The sequence below is a fragment of the Arachis ipaensis genome, chromosome B9 (genome assembly GCF_059453495.1).
Source record: "Arachis ipaensis isolate K30076 ecotype BB chromosome B9, ASM5945349v1, whole genome shotgun sequence".
NCBI classification, from domain to species: Eukaryota; Viridiplantae; Streptophyta; class Magnoliopsida; order Fabales; family Fabaceae; genus Arachis; species Arachis ipaensis.
Window position 1 is genome coordinate 115440782 of NC_142444.1, and position 18101 is coordinate 115458882.

Sequence of the window (18101 nt, forward strand, 5' to 3'; positions counted from 1 at the left end):
GCTCTCAGAATGGTCTATCCTAGGTATCTTCTATGATAGTCTATCTGAGATGTCTAAGATGTCATTGGACCACTTTGCTGGTGGATCATTCCACTTGAAGAAAACGCCTGAAGAGGCATAGGAACTCATTGAAATGGTTGTCAACAACCAATTCATGTACACTTCTGAGAGGAACCCTATGAACAATGGGGTAGCTCAGAAGAAAGGAGTCCTGGAGGCTGATACTCTGAATGCCATATTGGCTCAGAACAAGATCTTGACCCAACAGGTCAATATGATCTCTCAGCATTTGACTGGATCACAAGCTGCAACTGGCAGCATGCAATAAGCCACCTATGAAGGAGATGCTTATAATCAGGATCAACCTAGAATGGAAGAGGTGAATTACATGGGAGAACCCTATGGAAACACCTACAATCCATCATGGAGGAATCATCCGAACCTCTCATGGAAGGATCAACAGAAGTCTCAGCAAGGCTTCAGCAATAATCAAGGAGGAAGAAACCAGAATAGGTTTAATAATAATAAACCATTCCCATCTTCTCAGCAACAGATGGAGACTTCTAGGCAGAGCCTTTCTGACTTCACAACCATAGTCTCCGAACTCTCTAAGACCACTCATAGTTTTATAACAGAAACTAGGTCCTCCATCAGAAATCTGAAGGTACAAGTTGGTCAGCTGAGCAAGAGAATCCCTGAGACCTCTCCTAACACTCTCCATAGTAACACTGAAGTAAACCTAAGAGAAGAGTGCAAGGCCATCACTGTAGAAGCTGAGGCCAAATTTGAAGGGGATACTCTGGCGTTGAACACCAGGAAGGAAGTCCTTACTGGGCGTTTAATGCCCTAGGAAGCACCATCACTGTCGTTGAATGCCAGTAAGGAGGTCCTTACTGGGCGTTCAACGCCCAAAGAGGCACAACAGCATTGAACGCCAGTAAAGGGATACAAGCTGGGCGTTCAACGCCCAAAGAGACACAAGTCCTGGCATTGAATGCCACAGTAGGAGTAGTTGGCGACCCTAAGCCCACTGAGAACTTCTCTATTGAAGAACTGATAGAACCCAAGGTTCATGAGGAGCCCATTGAAGTTCCCTTGAATGCTTGGTTGAAGATCATAGAATCTCAAGAATACTCTTCCTCTGATGAGGAAGAGGAAACTAGGGAGGAGCAAGTTGCTCGGTACCTAGGAATTCGGATGAGGCTGAATGCCAAGTTATTTGGAACAGAGACATTGGAGGAAGAACCTCTAGTGCTCACCAAAGAGCTCAATGCCTTGGTTCAGCAGAAGTTATCTCAGAAGAAGTCGGATCCTGGATGCTTCTTAATTCCTTGCACCATAGGTACTATGACCTTTGACAAGACTCTATGTGACCTAGGGTCAAGCATAAACCTCATGCATGCCTCTCTCTGTAATGGAGAGTGGTGCACGAAATTGTGATCTCTGAAACAGCGCCAACAACTTGGTACGCACGATCGTAATCTCAACTCTTTTTCACAACTCCGCACAACTAACCAGCAAGTGCACTGGGTCATCCAAGTAATAAACCTTACGTGAGTAAGGGTCGATCCCACGGAGATTGTCGGCTTGAAGCAAGCTATGGTCGTCTTGTAAATCTCAGTCAGGCAGATTCAAATGGTTATGGGATTTTGATAATTGAAATATAATTAAAATATAAAATAAGATAGAAATACTTATGTAATCCATTGGTGAGAATTTCAGATAAGCATATGGAGATGCTTTGCTCCTTCTGAATCTCTGCTTTCCTACTGTCTTCATTCAATCATTCATACTCATTTCCATGGCAAGCTTTATGTTGGGGGATCACTGTTGTCAATGGCTACCGTCCGTCCTCTCAGTGAAAATGGTCCAAATGCGCTGTCACGGCACGGCTAATCATCTGTCAGTTCTCGATCATGTTGGAATAGGATCCATTGATCGTTTTGCGTCTGCCACTACACCCAACACTCGCGAGTTTGAAGCTCGTCATAGTCATCCCTTCCCAGATCCTACTCGGAATACCACAGACAAGGTTTAGACTTTCTGGATCTCAGGAATGGCCGCCAATAATTCTAGCCTATACCACGAAGACTCTGATCGTGAATCAGGAGGCTAAGAGATACACACTCAAGCTATTGCAGATAGAACGGAAGTGGTTATCAAGAATGCGTTCATAGGTGAGAATAATGATGAGTGTCACGGATCATCACATTCATCAAGTTGAAGTGCGAGTGAATATCTTGGAATAAGAATAAGCTTGAATTGAATAGAAAAATAATAGTACTTTGCATTAATTCATGAAGAACAGCAGAGCTCCACACCTTAATCTATGGGGTGTAGAAACTCCACCGTTAAAAATAGAAAAGTGATGAAGGTCCATGCATGGCCGAATGGCCAGCCCCCTAAACATGATCAAGAGATCAAAAGTGATACAAAGAAAGTCTCAAAATGATCAAAAGATGTGAAATAAATCACTAAAAGTAGTTTTTATACTAAACTAGTAACTAGGATTTACAGAAATGAGTAAATGATACAGAAATCCACTTCCGGGGCCCACTTGGTGTGTGCTTGGGCTGAGCATTGAGCTTTACACATGTAGAGACTTCTCTTGGAGATAAACACCAGGTTGCAGCCTGTTTGTGGTGTTTAACTCTAGTTTGTAACCTGTTTCTGGCGTTTAACTCCAAAATAGGGTAGGAAGTTGTCGTTTGAACGCCAGTTTGAGTCATCAAAACTTGGATAAAGTATGGACTATTATATATTGCTGGAAAGTCCTGAATGTCTACTTTCCAACGCAATTAAGAGCGTGCCAATTGGGTTTCTGTAGCTCCAGAAAATCCACTTCGAGTGCAGGGAGGTCAGAATCCAACAGCATCTGCAGTCCTTTTTCAGCCTCTGAATTAGATTTTTGCTCAAGTCCCTCAATTTCAGCCAAAAAATACCTAAAATCATAGAAAAACACACAAACTCATAGTAAAGTCCAAAAATGTGAATTTTTCATAAAAAATAATTAAAATATATTAAAAACTAACTAAATTATACTAAAAACTACCTAAAAACAATGCCAAAAAGCGTATAAATTATCCGCTCATCACAACACCAAACTTAAATTGTTGCTTGTCCCCAAGAAACTGAAAATCAAATAGGATAAAAAGAAGAGAATATACTATAAATTCCAAAATATCAATGAAACTTAGCTCCAATTAGATGAGCGGGACTAGTAGCTTTTTGCCTCTGAACAGTTTTGGCATCTCACTTTATCCTTTGAAGTTCAGAATGATTGGCATCTCTAGGAACTTAGAATTTAGATAGTGTTATTGATTCTCCTAGTTCAATATGTTGATTCTTGAACACAGCTACTTTATGAGTCTTGGCCATGGCCCTAAGCACTTTGTTTTCCAGTATTACCACCGGATACATAAATGCCACAGACACATAACTAGGTGAACCTTTTTAGATTGTGACTCAGCTTTGCTAGAGTCCCCAATTGGAGGTGTCCAGGGTTCTTAAGCACACTCTTTTTTTGCTTTGGACCACGACTTTAACTGCTCAGTCTCAAGCTTTTTACTCGACACCTTTACGCCACAAGCACATGGTTAGGGACAGCTTGGTTTAGCCGCTTAGGCCAGGATTTTATTCCCGTGGGCCCTCCTATCCATTAATGCTCAAAGCCTTGGATCCTTTTTACCCTTGCCTTTTAGTTTAAAGGGTTACTGGCTTTTTGCTCTTGCCTTTTGGTTTAAAGAGCTTTTGGCTTTTTCTGCTTGCTTTTTCTTTTTTTTTTTTGCCATTTTTTTCCGCAAGCCTTGTTTTTCACTGCTTTTTCTTGCTTCAAGAATTAATTTTATGATTTTTTAGATTATCAATAACATTTCTCCTTTTCCATCATTCTTTCAAGAGCCAACAGTTTTAACATTCATAAACAACAAATTCACAAGACATATGCACTGTTCAAGCATTCATTCAGAAAATAAAAAGTATTGTCACCACATCAATATAATTAAACTAATTTTAAGGATTAATTCGAAATCATGTACTTCTTGTTCTTTTATGGTTAAAACATTTTTCATTCAAGAAAAGTGATGGATTCATAGGACATTCATAGCTTTAAGGCATAGACACTTAAACACTAATGATCATGTAATAAAGACACAAACATAAATAAACATAAAGCATAGAGAATGAAAACAGAAAAAATAAATAGACAAGGAGATTAAGGAACGGGTCCACCTTAGTGAGGGTGGCGTCTTCCTCCTCTTGAAGAGCCAATGGTGTTCTTGAGCTCCTCTATGTCTCTTCCTTGCCTTTGTTGCTCCTCCCTCATAGCTCTTTGATCTTCTCTAATTTCATGGAGGAGGATGGAATGCTCTTGGTGCTCCACCCTTAATTGTCCCATGTTGGAGCTTAATTCTCCTAAGGAGGTATTGATTTGCTCCCAATAGTTTTATGGAGGGAAGTGCATCCTTTGAGACATCTCAAGAATTTCATGATGAGGAATTTTCTCATGATCTTGTTGAGGTCCATGAATGGGCTCTCTTGTTTGCTTCATCATTTTCTTTGTGATGGGCTTGTGAGCTGAATCTCTCCATCTCCCATGACTTAGAGAAGGAAGCTTTTGCCTTCCCTTTCCTCTTTCTAGAGGTTTCTTTGGCCTTATGTACCATAAATGATTATGGAAAAACAAAAAGCAATGCTTTTACCACACCAAACTTAGAGTCTTTGCTCGTCCTCGAGCAAAGAAGAGAAAATGAACGAGAAAAAGAAGAAAATGGAGGAGATGGAGGGAGATGGTGAATTCAGCCAAGGGGGTATAAGGTGTTTGTGATGTGTGAAATGGAGAGAAGAAGAGGTGGGGTAGGTGGGGATCCTGTGGGGTCCACAGATCCTGAGGGGTCAAGGACTTTAACATCCCTGCTCCATTTAGGCGTGCAAATGCCCTTAGAGTGCAATCTTGGCGTTTAATGCCAAACTGCTGCTTGTTTCTGGCGTTGCCAGCTTTTCTCCCTTTCTTGGCGTTTAATGCCAACTTGGTGCCCTGTTCTGGCATTAAACGCCAGTCTGGTGCCTGTTTCTGGCGTTTAACGCTAGCTTGATGCTTCTTTCTGGCGTTAAAGCACCAGTCTGATGCTTCTTACTGGCGTTTAAATGCCAGTAGGCTTATCCTCCAGGGTGTGCTATTTTTTTATGCTATTTTTCATTCTATTTTTGATTTTTCAGTTGTTTTTATAGCTTCACATGACCATCAACCTACAAAAAAATATAAAATAACAATGGAAAATAAATAGATAATAATTAAATAACATTGGGTTGCCTCCCAATAAGCATTTTTTAATGTCAATAGCTTGACAGTGAGCTCTCATGGAGCCTCACAGATAATCAGAGCAGGGTTGGGGCCTCTCAAAACCAAACTTAGAGTTTGACTGTGGCTTCCCAACAACAAACTTAAAGTTTGGTTGTGCCCTCCCAACACCAAACTTAGAGTTTGAATGTGGGGGCTTTACTTGACTCTGTATTGAGAGAAGCTTTTCATGCTTCCTCTCCATGGTTACAGAAGGAGAACCTTGAGTCTTGAATACAAGGTAGTCCTCATTCAACTGAAGGACCAACTCTCCTCTGTCAACATTAATCAAGTGCACTGGGTCGTCCAAGTAATAAACCTTACGTGAGTAAGGGTCGATCCCACGGAGATTGTCGGCTTGAAGCAAGCTATGGTCGTCTTGTAAATCTCAGTCAGGCAGATTCAAATGGTTATGGGATTTTGATAATTGAAATATAATTAAAATATAAAATAAGATAGAAATACTTATGTAATCCATTGGTGAGAATTTCAGATAAGCGTATGGAGATGCTTTGCTCCTTCTGAATCTCTGCTTTCCTACTGTCTTCATTCAATCATTCATACTCCTTTCCATAGCAAGCTTTATGTTGGGGGATCACCGTTGTCAATGGCTACCGTCTGTCCTCTCAGTGAAAATGGTCCAAATGTGCTATCACCGCACGGCTAATCATATGTCGGTTCTCGATCATGTTGGAATAGGATCTATTGATCCTTTTGCGTCTGTCACTACGCCCAACACTCGTGAGTTTGAAGCTCGTCACAGTCATCCCTTCCCAAATCCTACTCAGAATACCACAGACAAGGTTTAGACTTTTTAGATCTCAGGAATAGCCACCAATAATTCTAGCGTATACCACGAAGACTCTGATCGTGAACCAAGAGGCTAAGAGATACACACTCAAGCTATTGCAGATAGAACGGAAGTGGTTGTCAGGAACGCGTTCATAGTGAGAATGATGATAAGTGTCACGGATCATCACATTCATCAGGTTGAAGTGCGAGTGAATATCTTGGAATAAGAATAAGCTTGAATTGAATAGAAAAATAATAGTACTTTGCATTAATTCATGAAGAATAGCAGAGCTCCACACCTTAATCTATGGGGTGTAGAAACTCCACCGTTGAAAATACATAAGTGATGAAGGTCCAAGCATGGCCGAATGGCCAGCCCCCTAAACGTGATCAAGAGATCAAAAGTGATACAAAGATAGTCTCAAAATGATCAAAAGATGTGAAATAAATCACTAAAAGTAGTTTTTATACTAAACTAGTAACTAGGGTTTACAGAAATGAGTTAATGATGCAGAAATCCACTTTCGGGGCCCACTTGGTGTGTGCTTGGACAGAGAATTGAGCTTTACACATGTAGAGACTTCTCTTGGAGTTAAACGCCAGGTTGCAGCCTGTTTGTAGCGTTTAACTCTAGTTTGTAACCTGTTTCTGGCATTTAACACTGAACGCCAGTTTGCGTCATCAAAACTTGGGCAAAGTATAGACTATTATATATTGCTGGAAAGCCCTAGATGTCTACTTTCCAAAGCAATTGAGACCTTGCCAATTGAGTTTTTGTAGCTCCAGAAAATCCACTTCGAGTGCAGGGAGGTCAAAATCTAACGGCATCTGTAGTCCTTTTTCAGCCTCTGAATCAGATTTTTGCTCAAGTCCCTCAATTTAATCCAGAAAATACCTAAAATCACAGAAAAATACACAAACTCATAGTAAAGTCCAGAAATGTAAATTTTGCATAAAAATTAATAAAAACATAGTAAAAACTAACTAAATTATACTAAAAACTACCTAAAAACAATGCCAAAAAGCGTATAAATTATCCGCTCATCAAAGAGGCTGGGAATCTTTGAGGTACAAGCTACAAGAATCTCACTAGAGATGGCAGATAAGTCCATGAAAAAGGCTTATAAACTGGTAGAGGATGTCTTGGTGAAGGTTGAAGACCTTTACATCCTTGCTGATTTCATAATCCTAGATACTGGGGAGGAAGAGGATGAATCCATCATCCTTGGAAGACCTTTTTTAGCTACAGCCAAGGCTGTGATTGATGTAGACAAAGGAGAGCTAGTCCTACAATTGGATGAGGACTATCTTGTATTCAAGGTTCATAAACCTTACTCTACCTCAGTTGAAGGAGGCACCACTAACAAACATGAAGTGCTTTAACCACTCCTCTTAGTACAGAACCCAGACACCAACTCTAAGTTTGGTATTGGGCAACCATCCTCAAGCTCTGAGCGGAATGGCAGCAAGAAGAAGGTGCCTAAGGGCTGGAGGGATAAGAAAATCCCCACTGAAGACCTCTCGCCTAGCATGAGAGTTGTCTTCACTGACAATCCAGTCATTCCACACACTGTGAACAGGATCCTATCTCTAGAACATATGGAACTTATCCATGAGAGCACAGGCAAGAAGTTCACAGTAAGGGGCAAAATTTTGAGCCCCTATCCATCTCTGTAAGGAGCTAACTGTCAAGCTAGTGACGATAAAGAAGCACTTGTTGGGAGGCAACCCAATCATAATTAGTTATATTTGTTTTTCTTTAAGTTTATTTTACATAATTATTTCATTTCAGTTTGTGATCATGTGTAGTAGTTAGAACAGAAACAAAAACAGTCAGAACAGGAAATAGAACACCTTGGAGCAGTACTTTGCTGGCGTTGAACGCCAGAAAAGGGGCCAGAGTGGGCGTTCAACGCCCAAGAAGAGCAGCATTGTTGGCGTTGAACGCCAGCCAGGAGGCAGAGACCTGGCATTGAACGCCAGGAAGGAGGTCTTCTTTGGGCGTTTAACGTCCTAAGAGGATCACAAAGCTTGCGTTGAACGCCAGCTAGGAGCAGGAGCTGGGCGTTCATCGCCCACAAGGGGGTAGGAAATTCGAATTCCCTAGCCTCCCAAGATCAATGGGTTCCAAAGAATCTCCACTTACCCCACCTTCTTCTCTCTTACTTTCACTCTTCCCCACACACTCTTCCCCATAAACCTCAACCAATCACATCCATATCTCTTTCCAAAACCATCATAACTCCCACAAACCCCACCCACTTCAAATTCAAAATTTCCCACCCATTTACCCTTTCCATAACCGAACCCTACCCCATCCCACCCCTATAAATAACCCCTCATACCACCTCTCCAACACACACTTCATACACTAAAGCCCCACTTGGCCGAATCCTCCTCTCCTCCTTTCTCTACCAAATCTCTTTTTTTTCTACACTTTTCTTCATATTTTGCTTGAGGATGAGCAAAGCTTTTAAGTTTGGTTTTGGAAAAACCTTACTTTTTGCTTTCCATTCACACTTATGGCACCCAAAGTCGAAGAATCCTTTAGAAAGAGGAAAGGAAAAGCAGTTGCTTCCACCTTTAAACCTTGGAAGATGGAGAGATTCATCACCAAAGCTCATCAAGACCACTTCTATGAAGTATTGGCAAAGAAGAGGATGACTCCTGAAGTCCCCTTTAGGCTAAAAAAGAATGAGTACCCAGAGATCTGATGAGAAATCCGAAGGAGAGGTTGGGAAGTTCTAACCAATCCTATCCAGGAAGTTAGAATCTTAATGGTACAAGAGTTCTATGCCAATGCATGGGTCACGAAAAACTATGATACAAGCGTAAACCCAAGTCCCAAAAATTGGCATACCATGGTCCGAGGGCATCTCCTAGGTTTCAGCCCAAAAAGTGTAAGGTTGCGCTCCATTTGCAAATAATGTAAGGAGACCCACATCCTTTCACTAGAAGAGTCAATTTTGATTAGAGGCTGGACCAAGTCCTTTCAGATATTCCTGTGGAAGGAGTTCAGTGGAAGAGGGATGCTCAAGGCACTACAAGAATATAGCTGATTAGCTACCACAAAAATAGTCGTAAAATTATCGCTAATCTGTTGCCAAATCTAATTTGTGACGGATTAGCTACTGCCTAGCAACTAATGCTTTCCTCGCTAATTACAAGTCGCAGATCAGTGAGGAAAACACAATAGTCGCTAATTCATCAAAAACTTTTTTAGCTACCGAATAAATAGTCGCAAATCCATCACTACAGTAAAAGCTAATTCCATAGAAGAAATTGACTAAAAGGTAGTCGCTAATTAGCGACAAACTCTACTGTACCAAAATCATCGCTAAATTCAAACTAACTTCGTAGACAAAATGGAATGCTTAGTTGACGCTAATTAGCAAGGAATTTTTTCGAACCTAATTCGTCGCAAGTTGTCCGCTAATATGATCGCAAATCTGCCACATTTTGCAGCAAATTTATAACTAATCTTTGAAAATCCTTAATCAAATTTGTAGAAATTTCGTCGCTAAACCAAAACTATTCTAAATGAGAAGTAGAGTTATGAAGTAATCGCTAATTTGCTAAAAAATATGTAGTCAATTAGTTGTAATACTATAGCAAATATTATCGCAAATTCCTTTTTGAACTAGTAACAAATCAATAGGTATCTTATGAATGTTTTAGTCGTAATTGAGTCTTTAATCTATCACCATCATCAACAGCGAGTATGTCGCTATACTAAAATAAACAGTATATTATTTTTTTATTTTAGTAATTGAACTAAAAGATTATAACTGGTGCACGAAATTGTGATCTCAGGCAACGGCGCCAGAAACTCTGTACGCACGTCTTAATAAATCGTTTTTCATTCACAACTTCGATACAACTAACCAGCAAGTGCACTGGGTCGTCCAAGTAATAAACCTTACGAGAGTAAGGGTCGATCCCACGGAGATTGTCGGCTTGAAGCAAGCTATGGTCACCTTGTAAATCTCAGTCAGGCAGATATTAAATAGTTATGGAGTTTTTGAATATTAATAATAAATAGAAAATAAGGATAGAAATACTTATGTAATTCATTGGTTAGAATTTCAGATAAGCGTATAGAGATGCATTCGTTCCTCTGAACCTCTGCTTTCCTGCTGTCTTCATCCAATCAATCTTACTCCTTTTCATGGCTGGCTTTATGTAAGGACATCACCGTTGTCAATGGCTACTTTTAATCCTCTCTGGAAAATGGTCCGATGCGCTGTCACTGCATGGCTAATCGTCTGGAGGCATCACCCTTGTCAATGGCTGCATCCCATCCTCTTATGAAAATGGTCCAAATGCTTTGTCACAGCACGGCTAATCATCTGAGGTTCTCGATCATACTGGAATAGGATTCACCCTCCTTTTGCGTCTGTCACTACGCCCAGCACTCGCGAGTTTGAAGTTCGTCACAGTCATTCAATCCCAGAGTCCTACTCGGAATACCACAGACAAGGTTTAGACTTTCTGGACTCTCATGAATGCCGCCATCAATCTAGCTTATACCATGAAGATTCTGATTAAGAGATCTAAGAGATACTCATTCAGTCTAAGGTAGAACGGAAGTGGTTGTCAGGCACGCGTTCATAGGGAATGATGATGATTGTCATGTTCAACACATTCAGGTTGAAGTGCGAATGAATATCTTAGAAGCGGAAAAAGTTGAATTGAATAGAAAAACAATAGTACTTTGCATTAATCTTTGAGGAACAGCAGAGCTCCACACCTTAATCTATGGAGTGTAGAAACTCTACCGTTAAAAATACATAAGTGAATACAGGGTAAGCATGGCCGAGTGGCTGGCCTCCCATGGAGGTCTAGAGATCTAAAAATGATTAAAAGATGTTCAAAAGATGTCTAATACAATAGTAAAAAGTCCTATTTATACTAAACTAGTTACTAGGGTTTACAGAAGTAAGTAATTGATGTATAAATCCACTTTCGGGACCCACTTGGTGTGTGCTTGGGCTGAGCTTGAATGTTACACGTGCAGAGGCTCTTTCTGGAGTTGAACGCCAGGTTGTAACATATTTCTGGCGTTCAACTCTGGTTTGTGACGTGTTTCTGGCGTTTAACTCCAGACAGCAGCGTAGAACTGGCGTTCAACGCCCTTTTACGTCGTCTAAACTCGGTCAAAGTATGGACTATTATACATTGCTGGAAAGCCCTGGATGTCTAATTTCAAACGCAATTGAAAGCGCGCCATTTTGAGTTTTGTAGCTCCAGAAAAGCCACTTTGAGTGCAGGGAGGTCAGAATCCAACAGCATCAGCAGTCCTTCTTCAACCTCTGAATCTGATTTTTGCTCAAGTCCCTCAATTTCAGCCAGAAAATACCTAAAATCATAGAAAAACACACAAACTTATAGTAAAGTCCAAAAATGTGAATTTAACATAAAAACTAATGAAAACATCCCTAAAAGTAACTAGATTCTACTAAAAATATACTAAAAACAATGCCAAAAAGCGTATAAATTATCCGCTCATCACAACACCAAACTTAAATTGTTGCTTGTCCCCAAGCAACTGAAAATCAAATAGGATAAAAAGAAGAGAATATACTATAAATTCCAAACTATCAATGAAACATAGCTCCAATTAAATGAGCGGGACTTGTAGCTTTTTGCCTCTTGAATAGTTTTGGCATCTCACTTTATCCATTGAAGTTCAGAATGATTGGCATCTATAGGAACTCAGAGTTCAGATAGTGTTATTGATTCTCCTAGTTCAGTATGATGATTCTTGAACACAGCTATTTTATGAGTCTTGGCCGTGGCCCTAAACACTTTGTTTTCCAGTATTACCACCGGATACATAAATGCCACAGACACATAATTAGGTGAACCTTTTCAGATTGTGACTCAGCTTTGCTAAAGTCCCCAATTAGAGGTGTCCAGGGTTCTTAAGCACACTCTTCTTTTGCTTTGGACCTTGACTTTAACCGCTCAGTCTCAAGTTTTCACTTGACACCTTCACGCCACAAGCACATGGTTAAGGACAGCTTGGTTTAGCCGCTTAGGCTAGGATTTTATTCCTTTAGGCCCTCCTATCCACTGATGCTCAAAGCCTTGGGATCCTTTTTATTTACCCTTGCCTTTTGGTTTTAAGGGTTATTGGATTTTTGCTCTTGCCTCTTGGTTTTAAGAGCTTTTGGCTTTTTCTGCTTTCTTTTTCTCTTTTTTTTTCGCCTATATTTTTTTCTTTTTTTTTTCTGCAAGCTTTGTTCTTTGCTGCTTTTTCTTGCTTCAAGAATCATTTTTATGATTTTTCAGATTATCAAATAACATTTCTCCTTATCATCATTCTTTCAAGAGCCAACATATTTAACATTCTTAAACAACAACTTCAAAAGACATATGCACTGTTCAAGCATTCATTCAGAAAACAAAAAGTATTGTCACCACATCAATATAATTAAACTAAGTTCAAGGATAAATTCAAAACTCATGTACTTCTTGTACTTTTGAATTAAAACAGTTTTCATTTAAGAGAGGTGATGGGTTCATAGGACATTCATAACTTTAAGACATAGTTACTAACTACTAATGATCATGTAATAAGACACAAACATGGATAAGCACTTAACATTAAGAAAACGAAAAACAGAAAATAAGAACAAGGAATGAGTCCACCTTAGTGATGGTGGCGTTTCCTTCTTGAGGAACCAATGATGTCCTTGAGCTCTTCTATGTCTCTTCCTTGTCTTTGTTGCTCCTCCCTCATTGCTTTTTGATCTTCTCTTATTTCATGAAGGATGATGGAGTGCTCTTGATGTTCCACCCTTAATTGTCCCATGTTGGAACTTAATTCTACTAGGGAGGTGTTGATTTGCTCCCAATAGTTTTGTGGAGGAAAATGCATTTGAGGCATCTCCGAGATCTCATGGTGATGAGCTTCATGCGTCTCTTGAGATACATGAATGGGCTCTCTTACTTGCTCCATCCTTTTCTTAGTGATGGGCTTCTCTTCCTCAATGGGAATGTCTCCTTCTATGAAAGCTCCAACTGAGTAACATAGATGGCAGATGAGGTGAGAAAAGGCTAACCTTGCCATAGTGGAGGACTTGTCAGCCACCTTGTAGAATTCTTGAGGTATAATCTCATGAACCTCCACCTCTTCTCCAATCATGATGCTATGGATCATGATGGCCCGGTCTATAGTAACTTCATACCGTTTGCTAGTGGGAATGATTGAGCGTTGAATGAACTCCAACCATCCTTTAGCTATAGGCTTAAAGTCCAGTCTTCTCAGTTGAACCGGTTTGCCTTTTGAGTCAATCTTCCATTGAGCTCCTTCCACACATATGTCCATGAGGACTTGGTCCAACCTTTGATTAAAGTTGACCCTTCTAGTGTAGGGGCGTGCATCTCCTTGCATCATAGGCAAGTCAAATGCCAACCTCACATTTTTCGGACTAAAATCTAAGTATTTCCCCCGAACCATGGTGAGATAATTCTTTGGATCCGGGTTCTTACTTTGATCATGGTTCCTAGTGATCCATGCATTGGCATAGAACTCTTGAACCATTAGGATGCCGACTTGTTGGATGGGGTTTGTTAGAACTTCCCAACCTCTTCTTTGTATTTCATGTCGGATCTCTGGATACTCATTTCTCTTGAGCTTGAAAGGGACCTCGGGGATCACCTTCTTCTTGGCCACAACATCATAGAAGTGGTCTTGATGGGCTTTGGAGATGAATCTTTCCATCTCCCATGACTCGGAGGTGGAAGCTTTTGTCTTCCCTTTCCCTTTTCTAGAGGATTCTCCGGTCTTAGGTGCCATTAATGGTAATGGAAAAACAAAAAGCTTATACTTTTATCAAACCAAACTTAAAATATTGCTCGCCCTCGAGCAAGAGAAGAAAGAAGAGATGAAGAAGAAGAAGAAATGGAAGAGAGGGAGAGAAAGATGTGTTTCGGCCAAGAAGGGGAAGAGAGGGGTGTGTTGTGTGAAAATGAGGAGGAATGGAGGGCTATATATAGGGAAGGGAGGGGGGGTAAGGTTCGGCCATATAGGGTGGGTTTGGGTGGGAAATTGATTTTGAATTTTGAAGGTAGGTGGAGTTTATGAGGTAGGTTTATGGGGAAGAGTGGATGGATGTGAGTGGTGAAGTGGTGATAAGGAAGAGAGATTGAGGTGATTGGTGAAGAGTTTTGGGGAAGAGTGTTTATGGGATTGTGTGAAAGAGGGGTGAGAAGAAGTGAGTGGAGGTAGGTGGAGATCCTGTGGGGTCCACAGATCTTGAGGTGTTCAAGGATTTACAACCTTGCACCAAATTAGGCATGTAAAATGCCCTTGCACACAACTCTGGGCGTTCAGCGCCAGATTGGTGCTTGTTTTGGGCGTTGAACGCCCATTTGTTGCCCATTTCTGGCGTTGAACGCCAGAACCATGCTTGTTCTGGGCGTTCAGCGCCAGCTCTTCTCCAGGGTGCAATTCTGGCGTTGAACGCCAGCCAGATACTTCTTACTGGCGTTTAAAGGTCTTCCTCCAGGGTGTGATTTTTCTTCTACTGTTTTTGATTCCATTCTCAATTTTTTGATTTATTTTGTGACTCCACATGATCATGTACCTATAAAGACATATAACTAATAAAAATATAATTAAATAAAAATTGGGTTGCCTCCCAACAAGCGCTTCTTTAATGTCAATAGCTTGACAGTGGGCTCTCATGGAGCCTCACAGATGTTCAGAGCATTGTTGAGACTTCCCAACACCAAACTTAGAGTTTGGATATGGGAGTTCAACACCAAACTTAGAGTTTGGTTGTGGCCTCCCAACACCAAACTTAGAGTTTGACTGTGGGGGCTCTGGTTGACTCTGTTTTGAGAGAAGCTTTTTATGCTTCCTCTCCATGTTTACAGAAGGATAACCTTGAGTTGTAAACACAAGGGAGTCCCCATTCAATTGAAGGACTAATTCACTTCTGTCAACATCAATCACAGCTCTTGCTGTGGCTAGGAAGGGTCTTCCAAGGATGATGAATTCATCCTCATCCTTCCCAGTATCTAGAACTATGAAATCAGCAGGGATGTAAAGGCCTTCAACCTTTACTAACACATCCTCTACTTGTCCATAAGCCTGTTTTCTTGAATTGTCTGCCATCTCTAATGAGATTTTAGTAGCTTGCACCCCATAGATTCCCAGTTTCTCTATTACAGAGAGGGGCATGAGGTTTATCCCTGAACCAAGGTCACATAGAGCCTTCTCAAAGATCATGGTGCCTATGGTAAAGGGTATTATGAACTTTCCAGGATCCTATTTCTTCTGAGGCAATGTCAGTTGATCCAGATCACTTAGTTCATTGGTGAACAAGGGAGGTTCATCTTCCCAAGTTTCAATACCAAATAATTTGGCATTCAGCTTCATGATTGCACCAAGGTACTTGGTAACTTACTCCTTAGTAACATCCTCATTCTCTTCAGAAGAGGAATACTCATCAGAGCTCATGAATGGCATAAGGAGGTTTAATGGAATCTTTATGGTCTCTAGTTGAGCCTCAGATTCCTTTGGTTCCTCAAAGGGAAACTCCTTATTGATCACTGGACGTCCCAGGAGGTCTTCCTCACTGGGATTCACATCCTCAACCTCCCTTACAGGTTCGGCCATGGTGGTTATATCAATGGCCTTGCACTCTCCTTTTGGATTTTCTTCTGTATTACTTGGGAAAGTACTAGGAGGGATTTCAGTGATCCTTTTACTTAGCTGGCCCACTTGTGCCTCCAAATTTCTAATGGAAGACCTTGTTTCATTCATGAAACTCACAGTGGCCTTAGATAGATCAGAGACTAAGTTTGCTAAATTAGAAGTATTTTGTTCAGAGTTTTCTGTCTGTTGCTGAGTGGATGATGGAAAAGGTTTACTATTGTTAAACCTATTTCTTCCACCATTATTAAAGCCTTGTTGAGGCCTTTGTTGATCCTTCCATGAGAGATTTGGGTGATTTCTCCATGATGAGTTATAGGTGTTTCCACAAGGTTCACCCAGGTAATTCACCTCTGCTATTGCAGGGTTTTCAGGATCATAGGCCTCTTCTTTAGAAGGCGCCTCTTGAGTACTGTTGGATGCAGCTTGCATTCCATTCAGACTCTGAGAAATCATATTGACTTGCTGAGTCAATATTTTATTCTGAGCTAATATAGCATTCAGAGTATCAATTTCAAGAACCCCCTTCTTCATAGGCGTCCCATTATTCACAGGATTCCTTTCAGAAGTGTACATGAACTGGTTATTAGCAACCATGTCAATGAGTTCTTGAGCTTCTGCAGGCGTTTTCTTTAGGTGAATGGATCCACCTGCAGAAGTATCCAATGACATCTTAGCTAATTCAGACAGACCATCATAGAATATATCCAGGATGGTCCATTCTGAAAGCATGTCAGAAGGACACGTTTTGGTCAGTTGCTTGTATCTCTCCCAAGCTTCATAGAGGGACTCACCTTCTTTCTGTCTGAAGGTTTGAACATCCACTCTAAGCTTACTCAGCTTTTGAGGAGGAAAGAACTTGGCTAAGAAAGCCTTGACCAGCTTATCCCAAGAGTTCAGGCTATCTTTGGGTTGAGAATCCAACCACACTCTAGCTCTGTCTCTTACAACAAAGGGAAAAAGCATGAGCCTGTAGACTTCAGGATCTACTCCATTAGTCTTAACAGTATCACAGATCTGCAAGAATTCAGTTAAGAACTGAAAAGGATCTTTAGATAGAAGTCCATGAAACTTGCAGTTTTGCTGCATTAGAGAAACTAATTGAGGTTTCAGCTCAAAGTTGTTTGCTCCAATGGTAGGGATGTAGATGCTTCTTCCATGTAAATTGGAATTAGGTGCAGTAAAGTCACCAAGCATCCTCCTTGCATTATTATTATTTTCGGCTGCCATCTCCTCTTCTTGTTCGAAAATTTCTGAAAGGTGCTTGCTGGATTGTTGTAATTTAGCTTCTCTTAGTTTCCTCTTCAGAGTCCTTTCAGGTTCTGGATCTGCTTCAACAAGAATATTCTTGTCCTTGCTCCTGCTCATATGAAAAAGAGGGAACAAAAAAATAATAATAGGGATCCTTTTTACCACAGGTATAGAGGTTCCCCTGTGTGAGTAGAAGAAGAAAAGAATGTAATGTAAAGAAAGAAACACAAGGGTAAGGAGAGCAGAGATGTGGGATGAAGAGAAGTGTTAGTAGATGAATAAATAAACAGAAGGAGATGAGAGGGGGAGGTTTTCGAAAATAATTTTTGAAAAAGAGTTAGTGATTTTCGAAAATAGTTTTTGAAAAAGGTTAGTAATTTTCGAAAATTAAAATCAAAAATTAAAATAATTAGTTAATTAAAAAGAAATTTTGAAAAAGAGGGAGATATTTTCGAAAATTAGAGAGAGAGTTAGTTAGGTAGTTTTGAAAAAGATAAGAAACAAACAAAAAGTTAGTTAGTTAGTTGAAACAAATTTGAAAATTAATTTTGAAAAGATAAGAAGATAAGAAGTTAGATATTTTAAAATCAAAGTTTTGAAAAAGATATGATTTTGAAAAAGATAAGATAAAAAGATATTTTTGAAAAGATATGATTGAAATTAGTTTTGAAAAAGATTTGATTTTTAAAATCACAATTAATGACTTGATTCACAATAAATCACAAAATATGATTCTAGAGCTTAAAGTTTGAATCTTTCTTAACAAGTAAGTAACAAGCTTGAAATTTTTGAATCAAAACATCAATTGATGATGTTATTTTCGAAAATTATGATGTAAAATTAAGAAAAAGATTTTTGAAAAATATTTTTTTGAAATTTTTGAAAATAGATAAGAAAAATGAAAAAGATTTTATTTTTGAAAAAGATTTTGAAAAAGATAAGATTTTTAAATTGAAAATTTGATTTGACTCATAAAAACAAATAGATTTTAAAAAATTTTGAAAAATTCAAATCTAATTTTCGAAATTTTAAGTGAAAAAGGGAAAGATATTT

General features: G+C 39.7%; 1 non-coding gene across 1 annotated transcript; it reads left to right on the forward strand.

Moving 5' to 3' along the window:
• The first annotated feature begins 16523 nt into the window (after nt 1–16523).
• LOC148546006 (small nucleolar RNA R71) lies at nt 16524–16631 on the forward strand. The gene has a single exon (XR_015901742.1). It is a non-coding gene; the product is annotated as a small nucleolar RNA R71 (small nucleolar RNA).
• The last annotated feature ends 1470 nt before the right edge of the window (nt 16632–18101 follow it).